Genomic DNA, 18,281 nt, shown 5'->3' on the forward strand with positions numbered 1-18,281 from the left:
CAATTTGGAAGAGCTGGGGTGCTGTGGAGGCGCTTTCTCACTTTGACAACTCCTGCTGTCCATTCATGTTATTTACAATGGGGCGCACGTGCTGACACGCGCAGCTGCAGTAACCGATATGAATGTACAGCGGGAGCTGTCAATGGAGCAAGGCCCTACCGAGAGTCACTGGGGTTTGAAACTTCCTGTGTCCCACTACAGGATGTTCTTTTTATAATCGCATTTCACCCTCATAGGGCAAAAGGTTCTAATTGCCTTGCAGTTCGATGCAGCAGGCATTCAGTTGCTCAAGACCAATTAAAAGAGCGAAACCACTTTTAAGTTAGAGAACTGGACACCATCTACACAAGAAACATATTAGGTCGATAACTCCGTGGGCTTTTATGTGGGCTATTCAGTTTACAGAATCACCAGTTCAGTTTATTCAGTCCTGTATCGCTGACAATCACCAACAATAAGCTGTAATGAAATACATGCCAAATTTGAGGGAAAACACAGACACCTTTGTTTTTTGTAAATAACTTTTACATTTGAAAAGAGATTATGCATCATCAACATTTATGATCTTTAACAATTGTCTAACAAACAACATGTGTAAGTTATTACCTATCTTTAATCTATGCATATCCACGTTTTATTGATATTGATTAAACATTTCCCATCCCTTTAGCATATATGACAATTACGTTTTTGTGTGCTTTTAGAAGTTGAGGAAATTCCACCCAATGTTGAACTTCTTAGTGTAGCTGCCATTCCGTTAGGCCTCTAAAGTTTTTATCGTTTGATACATGTTTTAAATGACCACTGTATTTTTTTTAATTTGTCATTAATTTGGCTGACAGATTTTCCATTCCATATACCTTTCATATGTTTGCCTACCATACGTGTCCTGTTAAGATGGTGTCAACCTTTGTTTCAAAAATTGGATATTGATAATTTGATACCCTATCACCATCCCTGTTTGCTTATTATAAAACATTGACTCTATTGGCGTTATTTTTCACTATCAACTGATTCTTTACTTCGCCTTTCATTTACCCTGTGTTGTAGCAGTATTAATGTGCTGTGATTGCTCAGTGTCAGTTTAAATGGTTGTATGCAGCTATCTTTATCTAAGAAGTCCCTTTCTACATATAAGTCTCCTAACGTTAGTGGGTCGACTTTATTCCCACTCTGGAACCACACATCCATTGCTCCCGGAGAGAAATCTGGGTAATAATTTATTGGAAACAGTGGCGACATACACGTCATAGTGTTTTTCCTCCTTGTCAAATTGTTCCAGTAATCAAGTAGGATTTTCATTGTGGCCACGATATTTGCATTAACTGGCCTGTGTCTATGTGGCAACCATAATATGTTATGTAAATGAATCTTAGAACGGGGGCTGTCATTCATGCTGTGCAGGAGGATGTACGTTGCCAGTCCAGTGCTGGTTGTCCGAGAGCTACATACACCGATTTTTTTTATATTAGGGAATACCAATCCCACCATAGTTTGTCTCCAGAGTATTGTAGATCTGAGTATTCTTGGAGAGTTGCTATTCTAGGCAAAAATTGTCAACCTGTTTTGTATCTGTGGCACAGCAGCTTTGTGACAGTTGAATGGTGGAGATTTACTCACACTACAGAATATGAGAAAAATTAAATTTTTATATCCACTATTTGGCCTAGCTATGAGTTCTCAAGCTTCCCCATCTACTTCGGTATCTATATAATACGTCTATTAGGGGTGATATGTTGTGTTGGTATGTTACATTTGTAGAACTTGACTGGTGTATTCATAGATATTTAATGGGCTTCTAATTACACTTTATGTGCTTTTCATTGTATACCTACTAATGCTCTTTGAATCTGAGATACCCATTGAATGACATTAGTGTTAATTATTTTAAGTCCTGATGCTGTGGCACATTGATCAAGTTCATCTAACATGGCCGGAATAAAGGTTTCCGGCTGAGTGATACAACACAGAACGTCATCCAATGAAAGTTTCACTTTATATTCCCTCTGCCCTAGAGTTATACTTTTAAGTTCTGGGTTGTTTTAAATCTTTCAGATAACGAGCTCTGTGAAGGGAACATATACCTATGGTGTAAAGCGGGCACTCTTATAGTTGCTCCTTCATAATGGTATAGTTTGTTAATATTTGCTCTTGATTTTAAGTCTTGCACTTGGGCCTACAAAACTAGCTATTATGTATTTAATCATATTTGAGCCAAGGCACCTGTTTTAGCAAGGACTTTTCCTGGGGATTGCCAATCAGCCCTATTGAAGGCTTTCTTTGTGTAAGGTGAGACACACTCCATTTGTTTGATCTATCTTTGAGTCATCTCAATCAATTAAAACGCTAATCTAGTGTTATCGCTAGTGAGTCCATTTTTTATGAAGCATGATTATTCAGATATAAGAGAGGGATATCTTGTAAATGCAAAACAAGTATGGGCATGAAAATCTTTATTTCCAAATTTAGTAGGGATTTAGCATGCACGCAAAGTTGGGCCCTTAGCCGGTATGAATAGTAGAGGGACAATGGACTACATCAGAGATTTTGCCACACCACTCGTTATCATAAATTGATTATAAACTGTGGTCCGGGGCTCTGATAAAATGCTTGCACAGACCCTGTAAAATTAGATAGGCCAATCAATACATTCGGTTTGTGTATTAAGTTTAAGATTTTTGATGGCCACTCTAACTTCGTCTATAGATATGGAAATTTAATCTTTAGCGATGTGATGTGAAATCTATATTCTCTCTTTGTGGTAATGCTCCTTCTCATAGGTAAAGATCTTGTTGGGCTTCTTTGAGTTGTTTGGAGTTATAAAGAGTAGAAGTAGGCATGGAATGTATTTATTATCTGTTCAGTATCCATTTGGACCATAGCCTCTTGCTGCTAATGGAACTCCTAATTTCTTGTTTGAACTTTCCTCAATTTATAAGAGAATAACCTGTCTGCTTTATTAGCATTTTTGTAATATGTTTGATTTGTGTAGAGCGTTTCCTGGCGACTTCTTTCTTGAGCACTTGTTTAATCTCACCCTAGGCTTTTTTAATATCTCTATAAGTTCACAATGAACACTCCTATTTGTGTTTGCCTTTGGATTGTAAAATATGGGTTTCTAGATCGTTTTTGTTTGTTTTGCTATTAAAAAAATTGCTGCAGGTGCTATTAAACACCTCCTATTATTACCTTAGCTCCGAACCATATCATGTCCCACCCCACCTCTCCATTATCATTCTCCCTGAAATAATTGTGTTACATTTCTGTAACTGAAGACCTTAAAGTAGGATCTCTAAAAGCAGATTCATTAATGACTACAGTCTGCATGTTGGTCTGATTAGGGTTCATCATCATAATCTTTATTTCGGTTGTAAAACCATAAAAGATACACACATATTCTTCCTTAGCAGTGGAGCCCATGATAGAGTGAACACAAGTAAAAATAGATATTTAGTACACCAGGTTCAAATGGTCCAGTATCAAGTAATGAGAATTGTAAACACCGAGGAAATCGCTAAGATGCAGCATTTCTATGTGTGTATTCAATTAAAAATCAAGTAAAAAGGATAAAACAGGAATAAGGTGTGAATGCAATAATGACTAAGAATATCCTCAATTTAAAAATATTTTGATAAGGGGTCATAGATCTATTTGTACGGGCTGAGGCGCATGGCCAGATAGCACTCTAGGGTCTATACCTGAAACCCACCAGACAAATATCATCCTGGTATGCGTTTTGTATACATTTGAAAAGAAGGTATAATCTTTCATTTTCAACTTGAACGCCAAATGTCTACTAAAGCATTGTCTACTATTTCCTTCAAGAAGGAGGATGGTACCTGAGAATTGCCCATTCTGGCTACTGATCAGTCATGTGGATTGTAACAAGGTGTCCAAAGTGTCAATGTCTCGTATTAATGAGTGGCCCCTTTGTAGTTGTGCTAGTTTTGGAAATAACTGTAGGATTGTTCCTTTGCATCATTTGGGGCATACACTAAGATCGAAGTTAGAGTAATCGGATCTGGTGTTCTGCTAACTCCAACTACCCACCCTTCTCTGTCGATATGCCTCAGTCAGTGTGAACGGTAATTTTTACTGCCATACAAAAACTGGTCAGCGCTCAGTAGTGTTCTCACAGTGATAAATGATAAACAAATAATGCAGTGTGTACACATATAAAATGGGGAAAGGAACCCCAGGTGTGGATAATTGATGTTCTTAATATCCATTATATTATCAGTGGATACAATCATATAGGTTCCATTTGCCCTTTATATTAATGATGTTTTGGCCCTAGCCTTGTTATGTCAGGACTGGTCAAATTCATACGGAGCAGCAAGCCATGTATGAATCCGGCACTGCAATCTGCGTCATACAGGGAAGGTTCCTCTCCTGTAAGGACTCAGCAAACACAGGATTAAGAATCAATCCTTCGAGGTCAGTCCACAAGGTGACGCATCAAGAATTGCACCTGGTGAAAATTCAGCCAGATGACGGCGCGAGGAACAGCTGCAACAATTGGCGTCCTAATATTTCTTAGTTATGTCTCTAACCCTAGAGTGTAACTGTCAGCTACCCCTGTTTATTGTAATACACATCAAAACACTTTCAAATCCATTCTTATGGCTTTGAAAGCCGTCTGATATTCACATTGATTATTCTACATCAAATTGAAGTCCAATCCGAAGCATGATTCATATAATTGTGGTCCAAAATCACAGAGGGAGAATATCTGCCACTCAAAGTTTAAAATTTCAAAACCTTTATTGTTCGTTTGTTCACTCAATAAGATCTCAGCCTTCAGCCAACACATTTAGTTCCAAAGGTGCCAATAAATCGATTGTAACATCCAAATTCTGTTACATGCGTTCTTTAATGGATAATCCCAAAATAGAGTTGTATTATTCCTAGTGGGGGGCTTCCAAAGTTTATCGTACTTGTTGACCATAAATGCTTCTCTGAAGTCTGTGTTTGGGGCCACACGCAGACTTCGGTGAAGCATTTACTGTCAGTTGGTTTTGGCACTGGTTACCATCTTTGACAAACCATAGGTATGGAAGATTTGCACTGTCACAATCTTTGGTAGGCCCTCTTAGGAGAGTTAATATTTTGATTTGATTTGCCAACTGTAATTTTGTATACTATCTAGTTATATGTATATTTTTTTGCTAAGTTATTTTTATTGTGTTTTTAAACCTAAGACAAAAACAATAAACAGGTCAGTTAGAGCAATCAAACTAGGACCCCGCTTCTTAACCCCCCCGCCCCACCATTGCCACCTGTCAATAAAAGGATCATCAGAACAATCCCTGGAGGCCAAAAGGATCCCACCAAATGCCCTTTATTGAGCTGCATACACTGGTTCTTCCATTTTAACACCCCAGTCCATAGCCCGTTGCCATGCTTGCAAGTCTGAAGCTGAGGTCCCATACTGGGCTATGTCCCACTTGGCTAGCAGATTCCCTAGAGCCACAATATACCTCGTAAATCGCCTCCCACCCAGATCCTTCAGCAATCCCAGGAGGGGAATACGAGGTGAACAGTCAACCGGTCTTTACAACAGTTAAAAAGGAGCGATAATTTCCATACAAGAATATCTGTTCCATAACTCACAGATGATTTAACTGATTTCCAGCTAAACAAAAAAATAAAATAAACATTCAATAAAGATTCAAAGTGCTGTATATAGTAGTTGTTGATATTGGTATGTATATAGTCATGGAGTATTGGGAGATGCTTTTGGTTGGTGGTATTCGTGATATGAACAATAGGCAGATATGGAAGTGTTTTGCATTATGTATATACAAGTAGCTGTTTGTGATGTATGTTTTACATTTTCAGCCCTGATGAAGTCCCACAGGGATGAAACGCGTTGGATGAGCTGATTGAACGTCTTCTGTGAAATTGACATTGGTTGAATAAAATTAGATTCTAATTAAATTCCCAAGACTCCTGAATAATGACTATATACAGTACTTTGAATCTTTAACACCTTGGCTGCTATGGGGTTTTCCCCTCCTGTGCTGCATTTGCAGGATCCCCATTGATCATGACAAGGTCAGCTCGTCAAACGCACAGCGCAGGTAACACCCATGACGAGCTGACCTTGTCATGATCATGGAAGGGGTTAATGAATGTTTAGTAAGAGATAATCTTGTATGGAAATTGACGCTCCTTTTCAAGTGTTGTATTCACCTTGTGTTTGGGTGGCCTCTGCAGTGGGGTCACAAAAGTAGAGCGTTGGAGGATACCGATTCTGAATTAATTACACACCAGTTCACCTTTTCTAGCTGGAAGTAAGGAAGCACTTTCAATTACTATCCCACTTTTGATAGAGAGTTCAAAAAAAGCATATTGCATTACGGTTTGAGGTTTACGACGGGCAAACTAATACGCCGGCTACCCAAGGAAGGCATGCAGTAACGTTTGTGAACTACACTTTTTTTGAACTCTCTATCAAAAGTGGGATAATAATAACTGAAAGTGCTTCCTTGTGGATATCTGCACTAAATGGATTGATGCCTTACAGATTCTTAAAGTATTGTGATATAATGATCCTGGGACTGCAGTGACCAGTATAAAGATTTATGCGTTGTGAAAGTTGCCATGAGGAAGCCCCATCTGGGGCGTAACGCATTGGGTGTATTATTCCATAATTTTACGCCACAAGTGGTCCAAGAAGTTATTAAAGGATCACCTTTGAAATCACTGAAGAGTCCGGATTGATTTATGTTCTGTGCATTTGTGCTCGGAAATATTCTTGTTGCCTCTCTGTGCATTTTTTTTTTTTTCAAAACCGTGTTTATTAAGAGTTCAATCAAGATTCAGGACAGCCCTCCACAGTCAGGAGGAGACTGTCAACAACACAGACAGAGAAAGGCATGGTAGTGAACTCAGAGTTTTATGGAAACAAAAGGGGCACGCCCCTAAGCCCCCCAACCCACCCATCCCCAACAGCATCCCCCAACACCCCTTCCAACTACCCACCCCTTATCCCACCCTAACCCAGTGCACGTGATCGCAAGTCAGCAACAGGAGACGGAAGCAATGTCAGAGTCGGCTAATAGCCTAGGGCCCGGGGTCCACATCAAGAGCCAGTACATCATCAATATCAGCTGGGGGATCGAGGTCCAGACCCCTGTAGTCTGCCCACCGCTTCCAGATCTTATAGTGTTTCCGGGGGCACCCCCTGGCCTCAAACACTGGTAATTCTAAACCCATCAGATAGTCTAATCCTGCCCTCCACGCACTCAGGGGGGGGGCACGTTCGCACTTCCATGCTTGGGCCAGATCACGCTTAGCCACCACTAGTCCCAACAGCAGTAGATGGCGCTTGTAGATGTTACCACCAACATTTTCCAGAATATGAAGGAGACCCAGCCTGGGGGTACGGGGAACGTCCCACCCCAGTACTTCCGACAGGCAGTCCCACACACCCGCCCAGAATCGGGTCAGCCTCTCACAGGACCATACGGTATGGAAAAGCGTCCCCCTCTCAGCACCACACCTCAGACATTCAGGGGCAGCTATGAGGCCCGCACGCCACAGCCGCTCCCTAGTATAATAGGCCCTATGGAGGTACTTAAATTGAATGAACCGAAGACGGACGGCTATAGCTGCGCTCCGAGGGGATTCGAGGGCCTCCCGCCAATCGTCATCATCCAAGGGGCCAACATCATTCTCCCAGGATGCCTTCAAAACCGAGAGGGAGGGGGAGCAGTTGACGACCAGGGAGCGGTATATCTGAGAGACTTTCTTGTCGCCCAGGTCGCCCATAAACAGTTTAGCCTCAATAGGACTAAAGTCGGGGAGCTGTTCCAACCCCACCAGGCTGGGGCCAAGGGCATGGCGGAACTGAAGATAGCGAAAGAATTGGGTCCTGGACAAATTATACTCGGAGCTAAGGTCCTGGAAGGACTTAAGTGTGGTTCCGTTGAGAACATTACCGAGGGACGAAATCCCGATCGCGTCCCAGCCGCCGAACCCGGACAAGGAGGCCAGCTCTGGTAGTAGACCGTTATGCCACAGCGGCGTCTCGGCCGTCAGTCTGCCCCACCACCCCATACGGCGCAGAGCCTGCCGCCAGATCGCGAAGACCACCTGGGTGACCCTTGGCAAAGCCCTCCTCCGCCTGGCCGAGTACAGCAGAGTGTGGAGTGTGGCACCGCCCATCAAGGAGTGTTCCAGTGCATAGGCCGGATCGCTACGATCCCCATACCACCACTCGTTGAGCACTAGAAGGTGGGAGGCCTGGTAATACGATAGCAGGTCCGCGGACGCCAAGCCGCCACAGTAGGTAGAGAGAAAGCAGGTACGCAGTGCCACCCTAGAGGCACCCCCGGCCCACAGAAATCTGCCCAGCACCGAGTTGACACCACGGAACCACTGCGGGTCTATTTTATACGGGTGATTCTGTAGTTGGTAGAGGAGCCGAGGCAGGGCCACCATTTTGAAAATAGCCGACCGGCCATAGATATTGAGGGGCATACGCGTCCAGGTCTTAACGTCAACCTGGACCCTGTCCCACACCGGCTGGATGTTACGATCCCATGCCACGGCAGGCGAGGCCGAGAGGTAAACGTCCAGGTACTTCATGCCATCGACCGCCACCTGAAGAGACGCAGCCCACTGGCAACTCACCGAGGCACCCCCCAGAATCCACAGGGTTGACTTGCGAGGGTTAAGAAAGAGCCCCGACGCCTGACCGAACTCCCGCATTATGTCGAGAACACGAGGCCCTGTACGGTGTAAGTCAGTCATGAAAAAGAGCACGTCGTCCGCATACAGGGCGATGCGGTCCGAGTGGCCCGACCCCCACACGAAGCCCCGATAGAGCGCGTCCTGGCGCACTCGGGCGGCCATAGGTTCCATGGCCAGCGCGAAGAGGTACGGGGAGAGGGGGCACCCCTGTCGAGTGCCCCTGGCCACGGGGAATCGCGCGGAAATCGCCCCAGAGACGCGCACAGAAGCGGTGATATCGGTATAGAGTAGCTTTACATAGGAGACGAAAACCGGACCCAGGTTCAGTAGTGGCAGGAGGGTAAGGAGGTAGGTCCAGCTGACCGAGTCAAAGGCACTATCTATGTCAGCCAATAACAGTGCCGCCTGGTCCCCAGTCGTCCCGATCGCGTCAATCGCCGCCTGCGCCCGCCGAATGTTGTGTCGCGTCGCCCGGTGCGGCATGAATCCCGCCTGGTCCGGGTGGACAAGGGCCGAAATGTGGGGAAGCAGGCGATTCGCAAGCGCCTTGGCCAGGAGTTTGGCTTCAAAATTAATAAGGGAGATGGGGCGGTAGGACTCGTGGCGCTCGGGGGGTCTGCCCGGCTTTTGAAACACCACAATCTCGGCGTGACGCCAGTCCGGGGGGAGGCTACCCCGCTCCCGAGCCAGTTCCAGTGCCCGTCTGTAATGCGGCCCAAGCTGCAGGTGGAATTTCCGGTAGAATTCACTGGGGAATCCACTAGGCCCAGGTGCTTTACCCGCATTAAGTTGACCCAGCGCGTCACCCAATTCCTCAGCTGTCAGGGGGAGATCCAGGGCATCACGGACCTCGTCAGGTACCGCTTGCGGGCGGACCGCCGCGAGGTAAGCCTCAATGCCATCGGGGGAGAGGCTCTCACGAGGGGCATACTGACGCTCGTAGTAGCGCGCGAAGCTCGCAGCAAGGATCGAAGGGTCTGTCATCGCTACCCCCGCGCCGTCGTCCAGCCCCGGTAAAGCGATCGGCTGAAAAGTCTGCTGACACAACCGGTGGAGCATGGTGCAGGACTTGTCGCCCCACTGGTACACCCTACTACGCGTTGCCAGCCACGCCTGACGGGCCTCATCCAACAAAACCGAGGAGTAGGACTGTTGTGCTTGCAAAAGCAGCCGCAGCGTCACATCATCGGCCGCCTCCCTGTGTCGTGCCTCCCGCCTTTCCACACTCTCCGCCGCAGTGGCAATACTTTCTTGTCGGGTCCGGCGAGCAGAAGCGCACCAGGCAATATCGACAGCCCTCAGGGCGGGTTTCATGGCCTCCCACACTGTCACTGCATCAACCTCCTCCGTTAGATTGTCCCGCCAATAGTGGGCGATCGCACTGCGCAAATGCCGAGAATAGCCCGGTTGCTGCAGGTGCCACGTAGACATCCGCCACCTGAATGGTTGGCGCGCCTTGCAAAGGTCAATTTGAACCGCCACAGGGGAGTGGTCGGACAGCCCGCGAGGCCGGATCGCCGCCCCCTTTACTCTATCAAGGAAGGCCCCCGGTACAAATACACAGTCTAAGCGTGAAAGGGAGCCATGCACAGCAGACACATAGGTGTATTCTCGTCTCTCTGCATGAAGGTGTCTCCACACATCCACCCATCCAAGGCCATCAATCATTGCACTCAGCTTCGTAGGCGAGGCCGCAGCCGCGACCCCCTGCCTCCTCTGCCTGTCCAGAGCCACATCCAACACATCGTTCCAGTCGCCACCAATTACCGCCAAAGAACGGGGAAGTTCGGCCCACAGGGTAAACAGTCGCTCCGCAAGGGCCCACTGCAGCGGGGGGGGGGCATACACACTACCAAGGATTACGGGCTCCACACCAATCTTCCCCTGCACAAACACAAACCGGCCCTGCGGATCGAGCCACTGACGCTCATGGGTATAGGCCAGTCGTTTGTGAACCAGGATGGCCACCCCCCTCGAGCCCCTGGCAAACCCTGCGTGAAACACCTGGTGGAAGCCAAACCTCTGTAGGCTCAGAGCCTTAGTACCCAGCATGTGCGTTTCCTGGAGGAGGAGCACGTCAGCCAGGTCCCTTTTTGCCCAGCGAAGCACAGCCCCCCGTTTGATCTTGTCCAGGAGCCCCCGGACATTCCAGCTCAACACACGCATGAGAGCAGTAGATGGCACAAGTCGTGGGGCGTCAGCCATTGTCCCAATGGGTCCGTGTCCACAATCCCCGCAACCCAACCCAGACTCCCAGCCCTCCAGCCGCCGACAGCATACAAAACACGTGCATCCCACAGAACACATTCCCAACCCCCGCTACCCCACTAATCCCAACCCAATCCACCAGCAACCAAACACCCCAGAACCCCCCTCCCCCACCCCAATACCTCAATAAACAATGAAGCATCTGTCGCGGTATACGGTACTTCAGACCCAAAACACAGCATCTAAAGCCAGTCATACCAATGGATCCCAACTAGACCCCCCTTAAAACCAACCAGGCACACTCCCAGAACCACCCCCCAACCCCATCCGGAGGAGGCAGCCCATAAAGTGCACCCCAAACCCACTCCAAGAAAACAGCAACATCAGTAGTAAGGCACCACGAACCAAGGGGTGTCAGACCGCAAGTGTCCACACCCCCGCCAGGAAAGGAGTCAATACTGCACCAGTCAACGGCTGCTCCATCGGCCAGAGTTCAGCAGCCACGGGGTATGGACATCGATGAGAGGCCACCAGCCGGTAGCCCCGGCCTGCGACAATCCTGAGTCTTCGCCAGGCTAATCCGTGTCAGGTTGAGTGTCCCCCAGCAAGGGATCCCGGGACAGGGACCTCCGTCGGGAGCGGGATTTGCGATGGCGTTTCCCCTTGGCAGGCGGGTCGCTCTGGTCCTGCGAGGAGCCACGTGGCGACCCGGAGTGCAACCCCGGCTGGACGTGCGGGCGAAGCCTGACAGTTTCATCAGTCCAATTGAAGACGGCCTCTGGTGTATCGAAGAAGAGAGTCTTTGAGTTGAAGACCACCCGGAGGCGAGCCGGGTATAGCAGCGAATACTGGATCTTGAGACCTCGCAGCTTGGCCTTTGCCTCCAGAAAGGAATGCCTCTGCTGGTGAACCAGTTTGGTGTAATCAGGGAATATCATAATCTTATGATTGTCATAGAGCAGCGTGTCCTTAAGCCGCGCTTCCCGGAGAATAACATCCCTGTCGTGAAAGTTAAGGAGCCTTGCGATGATCGGGCGAGGTCGCTCTCCAACCGGCGGTTTCTGCGTCAAGGCGCGATGTGCGCGCTCCACCACAAAGCAGCTCGACAGGGCGTCCGGGGGCAGCCAGCTCTCCAGCCACCGAGACAGGAAGACATCCATGGGCCCTTTCTCACAGTCCTCCGGAAAGCCAACAAAGCGCAGGTTGTTCCGTCGCGCCCGCCCCTCGGCATCTTCCACCCGCAGTGCCAAGCCTCGTTGAGTCTGTTCCATGTCGGCGATCTTCTGCTTAAGGACGCCGACATCACCCTCCACTGTCGTGACCCTGGTCTCCGTTTCCGTAATGCGAGCGACAGCGTTGCGGAGGTCCTGGCGCAGAAGCATCACATCGGCTCCCACCGCTCCAATCTTCGCATCTAACATATCACGGGACTGGGTGATGGCCGTCAGCAGCGCCGCGTTGTCCGGTCCAGCACTCTGGCCCCCACCAGCCGCTCCAGCACTTCCACCAGGGCCGGTAAATTTGTCGATTGGCCCAGTCTTTGTGGCGGCCGTGCCCCTGGTCATGGCGGCGGCAAGGGCGATCTATCAGTAGCACGCACCTGTAGGGGGGTCGCACCGCTCGAAGGTCCCCCGCTCAGGCCCCAGCCGGGGCGGCCGATGCACACCAGTCCACTCAGGATCTCGCCGTCGCCGAGCCGTCGGTCGCAGGGAGGGACTCAGGTCGTGAAGCCCCGCTAGATCCCAGCGCATGTAAGCGCCACCCAGAGCGCCTCTCCCAAGGTGTCCGTCTCCTCCAATCTATGCCAGTGGGACCAGCGAGCCCCAATGTACGTAGGGGCACAATGTCCTGCACCTGCTCCTGCACAGCTCGGCGGTCTCCACAGCGGGCCGGCGCCCGGTCCACACCGGTCTCACCGGTACCCCCGGCTCGTCACGGGCACTGGCCGCCCCGGCCCGACTCGCCTCGGTCCGCGAGGGCGGAGGGTGCGGCGCGCACCGATGGCCTGGCACCGCGGTCGGCTGCAGGGAAGAGCGCCGTGCCCGCCGGCAGCAGAATGCGCCCAAGGATGTAGGGCGCTGTAGGCGCCAACAGCGGAGGGTCCCAGGATCGAAGGGACAACGATGGGCGGGGGCCGCCAAACTCGAGGCCCCGGCTCCGCCGAGGTCAGGAAGGCCGCAGCTCCACCAAGGCTCCCACAGAGGCACGGGCCCCCACCGCTGGCAATGTGGGGAGAGATAGGGCACTCCTCGATGGGCCGCTGGTACTGGGTAGCCCTGGAGCGCCGTCCGTCTCAGGATCTACTCCCACGCTGCAGCAGCCCGCTGGGCCGTGTTGCACCCCTCGGGTAGAGATAGCCCAGTGACCACCACCACAGACGTCCAGGGGGCCCAGCGCTGGTACTCACGGTGCTATTCCGGCCACCTGGCCCACCAACGGCCGCCCCACCGCACTCCAGGCCGTTTGCTGAGTAGGAGCTGGAGGGGGCCGTCGCAGAAATGCAGCGCCGAGGCCCGACCGGCCCCGGAGGCAGCCGCCGTCCAGCGCGAGCCCCAGGCGGGCGTCGCGAAACTCGAGGCCCCCGGCTTCCCAGGCGTCACCAGGCCGCAGCTGTTAGCAGGACGGAGGCAAGCTCCTCAGAAATTCAAGCGCACCGTTTCGCGCCCAGGGGTGGTGTGCGCATCAAGCGGGTGACCCGCAGGGCTGCCCCGGCGCCCAACAACTGGCAGGGAGGTCGCACCGCGCCGGCGGTATCGCTGCCGGTGCGCCCACGCAAGTCCGCGGCTTCCCGGCCGCCCACCGGGCCGCTCCTCCTCCGCCGTCTCCCGGGGGTGCTCGAGGCGTACGGGGCTCCGCCAAGCACACCGGAGGGACACCGACATCCGCTGCAATTGTCTCCGCTCTCCGGGTAAGGCAGATGGGCTCGGGGAACAGGATAATAGAAGGATGATAGCGCGGGCAAGCGGGAGCTCTAGAAAGCTGCGACCGCCATTGCCGCTGGCTAAGCCACGCCCTCTCTGTGCATTTTTTACTGTTTTATAATTGAGAGGGTATAGGGGAAGTTTTGCAGAACATATGAAAAACACCGTAGCACCATCATTTTAAACAGGATGATTCTCCCCATAATGTTGAGTGGTAATGAGAACCACCGCTCCAGGTCTCTCTTCATGTGAGGAACCAGGGACATCAGGTTCGAGGACCAGGTGAGAATGGGAGGAGTGAAATGTGAATTCCGATGTAGAGGAAGCTTAACCTACGGAGGGGTATGTGCGGCTGACAGCTGTGGGTTTGCATGGCACCCGTCAGCTGGATCAGTAAGGACTTAAAGTGATTATCCTGCAAGCCAGAGGCCTGGCCATACAGGTCCTGCATGTGGAGTACTCTGGGGTCCGCCACAGTCGGGTCACACAGAAAGAGTAACACATCATCGGCATACGGAGCAATGCGGTCTTCCTCAACGCCCTTCCCACACCACCGAAACCTCTGCAATTGTCCATCACAGTGAACCCACGTTACTAGAGGTTCGATCACAAGAGCGAAAAGAAGAGGGGATAAGGGACACTTTTCCTTGGTTCCTCGCTAAATTAGAAACTTGCGCGAAAGCACCCCTTTCACCCGAATTCGGACTAGCATAAAGAGCCTACACCTAGGAGATCAATCTGGAGCCGAAGCCCAGGCGATCAAGTGAGGAAATAGTTAAAGCTTGAAATTCTGATCGGTGGAGACTGCCCCTCTCTGTGGAGAACCACTATAGTCTCCTCATTCAACTCCACCAGAAAGTGGCCTTTGGCGATGCCTTCATTGTAAAGTGCCAGTAAATGTGGCAGAATGATTCTGGAATTTCTAGTAATACCCCACTAGGAAGCTGTCTGGTCCTGGTGTCTTGCCGGGATTCGTATCCGTAAGGGCTGTCGATCTCCCCAAGGGTAAGTGGTTCATCAAGATCTGCTGCGTTGGCTGTCGAGAGGATGCGCTTCAGCAAGTCTGCGACCAATGGGGAGGAGTACTCATGTGCTGGTCGCAGGCAATGCACATATAAAGTGCAGTAATGGTCTGCGAAGGTTGAAGCAGTGTCCAGGGCTTCTGTAATCCGTCCCTGTTTGTGGACCCGGATCCTAGGGACCACTCTGTCCACCATGCCGCTAGTTGCCAGCCAGTACAGAAGCTTACTTGACTTATTCCCCCCCCCCCTCCTACTGTAAACACTCCTCTGGGAGGCCACATAGCATAGACTTGCTTCATCTAGGCAGAGCTGAGGTAGTGAGAGCCTGTCCAGTGCCAGTTGCCGCAGTTTTGCTACATCTGCAGCGGAAGGTTCTTCCACCAATGCTAGGTGGGCTTCCAGCCCCTCGGACTGCAATAATTGCTGCTGATCTTTAACTCGAAAATGTGTGTGACAACCCCTCACATGAATGCCTTGCCGGCTGCCAAAAGTGTCCCGTGGGAGTCCACCGAATCTACATTCAGTGTCAGAAAGGCATCGAGTTACTGTATTAGAAACTCCCCAGCGTCATTGTCCATGAGGCACTATGAGTTACGGTGCCAGACTGGGCACTCCCCTTGTGTACCCCCTCCCATTTGTATGGTGACCAGGGCATGATCAGAGATCCCCTGAGGATGATGTCCGACCCCGGGTGTGTAGTAAGGGTGTGGAGGGCATGAATACATTGTCAATATGTGATCTAATTTTGGTTGTAGCTGATGTTTAACTATAAGCCTGCTTGCATGGGTTCCAGGTATGCCAGACATGGCAGAGACCAAGGCCAGATATCCAGTCCGCAAGGGTTGTGGCTCTGGGCCTGGTACTATCCAAAGTGCTCGAGCCGTCCGTGTCAAATGACATCATCATAGTTAAGTCCCCACCCACAATAACAACACCCCTGGGGAGGCCGGTCTACACCACTCATACTGCATCCAGTGTAGGGTCCAGTAGCTGGGAAGGGACATTACTATGCATTTTTATGACTATATGCCTGGTAGTTGCCTTGTGAAAAGGCTTACACCCAGTTCAGAACGCCTCCGTAGTTATAGTGAGAAGCCAGTGATGAGAGCAACAGTCCTGATAGGTGCAATAGGAAAAAACATTTCTAATGCCAAAGGTCTGATCAGTTAATCATGAAAACTTATGATCAACACAGTAGGCCTGACATATTGATAGTGAAAAACACATATTAAAGTCCATAGTCATTTAAGGGTGTATTGTTATTTCTCTGTATTAATGCCTACAGATAGGTATTTTGTTTCATGCTATATCACAGGTTGCCTTCATAGGGAAGGCTTTCGGGGCTGGTTATCGCCTCGTTTCAACCATAGAGAGAAGATTTGCACTGTAATAATTATTGTTAAACTGTTTTCTTAGCTGTCTGCAGAACTTGTAATAAAAAGAACATTACATTTACATACATCCACACTTTTAAATATATATCCATATAGATACATAGAGAGCCATTGGGTCCACTATGTTCTGCCATTCATTTGTCCGAGTATCATTTGCACTCCGATTCCATCCATGACAGCGAACTGCATGGAATAATGGTGTAGTCTTCATCAGTCGTTGGCTCTTTTGCCCTGTGAATGGTGTCATTTTTTGACCACGTGTGTACATCCACCTGAAAATGAGTCCACTTCAGACTCTGGGCTGGTTGGCCAGTTCTCTAGTTTAGAATTTTCTTATTTCATAGTTCTCCTTTCATTTCTTTGCATCTCTTTTTTTAATTTGAATGTTTCTTAAGCAGATACTTTAGCTCTCCAGGCTGTGGTAATGGATTTTATGCTTGCTGCTCATTTAATCTGCAGTGCATTCCTCATGGCCAATTCCTCTAAACCAGGAGATCATTATGGAGCGCTGTTGTCCATCATGTATCATTGTTTTACCATTCCAAGATGGCCAACATGTTGGTTCTAAATGTAGTGGCTATGCCTGAACTTTAAATCAATGATAGCCTATTTACAAATCCTTTAAAAGTCGGTCACCTGATTCTATGTTTAGTTTTGTTATTCCAAACATATGCCCACTGTGTTTAGAAGGCAGCGTGTATTCTTATTTCTACTTGTAGCCTTTTAATTTGTCTTGCATTTGTTGCGTTTGTGTGTGTTTTATTGTGTTAGTGTCACAGGGTGAATGGAAGGATAACTCTATGGATTGATAAATGGATTCTTGAGTGCAATTATAAGTGACCGTGTGTGTAATGATGCCTTATTGGAGTGTCTTCACCCATCAGTGACACAAAAGGCACTTTAATAACTCTGACCTATTGGCATTGCCAGTGCTTGTTTGATGCTTGGGACACTTAAGCCTTCAGAACATTTTTCCACAAAAGGTGCCCACGCAAAATGTGCATCCTTTTTTAGGTCTCGGCGTCAACGCGCGGAAGCGCGTCTCCGCCGAGATCTTTTGTCAGCGACTATCATTCCCAGGAGACAGTCCTGGCCACGCGCATCCTTCCAGGCGATTTGTAACTGGAACGCGCGCTGTGGCCAGGCGCTGTCTCCTGGGAAGCGCAAGCACCACACACGCATGCGCATACACACAAGCGCCCATGCACGCACGCAGATACATACATACAGAGACACCACCCCTGACTCATACACACACGCGCGCACACACACAAGTGCACCGAGGCCCCCCTCCCCCTCCCCCGCCGTCACCGTCGCACACATACATACACACACGCACACACGAGCATACACACACACAAGTGCACCAATCGCGCTCCAGCCTTTTGGAACTTACCTTACCTCAGCACGCGGCGCCCAACCTCCTGCTGGCGCGGCCCCGGGGCTTTACACCGCTCACAGGAGCCCCGGGCCGCGAGACGCTACGACTCCGCCTGCCTCCTCTTCCGGTGTGAACGTGGCCCCGCCCCCGTCACAGGCGACCGTGCCTGACTTCCGGGGCGGCCGCGAAATGAGTAGGCTTGTTTTTTTTTAGCAGTCGCATAATATGTTTCACATTCTGTTCACATACTTTTTACAGAAAATGTTAACGACATTGCTATTTAACTAATGCATGTTACATTGCCAGTATTTACAAGGCAGCTTGCCTAATTTATTTTTTAATACAGCTGTCTATTAATTGTAATGCACCAAATTGTAATAGTAATTGTTTTTTCTACCTTATTTTATTTTGTGACACACCTATTGACATTGTACAATGTACATTAAAGCCTTTTGATTGTGTTTTACTGAAATGCAAGTTTAATAACTGAAACACTTTGCTCTGATCCGTGGGTGTTAGCTGTGTGGGAATGCTTGCTTCGACCACAATGCTGCCTGTTTCAAGCACATAGGTAAGGTGGCTGCTTCTTTACCTCTTCAAATGCTCCCCTTTATTACCAGTATTTATGAACCGCTACACGCACGCCGGAGTCGAT

General features: G+C 49.4%; 1 protein-coding gene across 3 annotated transcripts in view; it reads left to right on the forward strand.

Annotated features, from left to right (window-relative positions):
• The window catches only part of GMPR2 (guanosine monophosphate reductase 2), a 320,471-nt gene that overhangs the window by 115,256 nt on the left and 186,934 nt on the right, over nt 1–18,281 (forward strand). The window lies entirely within an intron of this gene.

The sequence above is a fragment of the Lissotriton vulgaris genome, chromosome 5 (assembly GCF_964263255.1).
Source record: "Lissotriton vulgaris chromosome 5, aLisVul1.2, whole genome shotgun sequence".
Taxonomy (NCBI): domain Eukaryota; kingdom Metazoa; phylum Chordata; class Amphibia; order Caudata; family Salamandridae; genus Lissotriton; species Lissotriton vulgaris.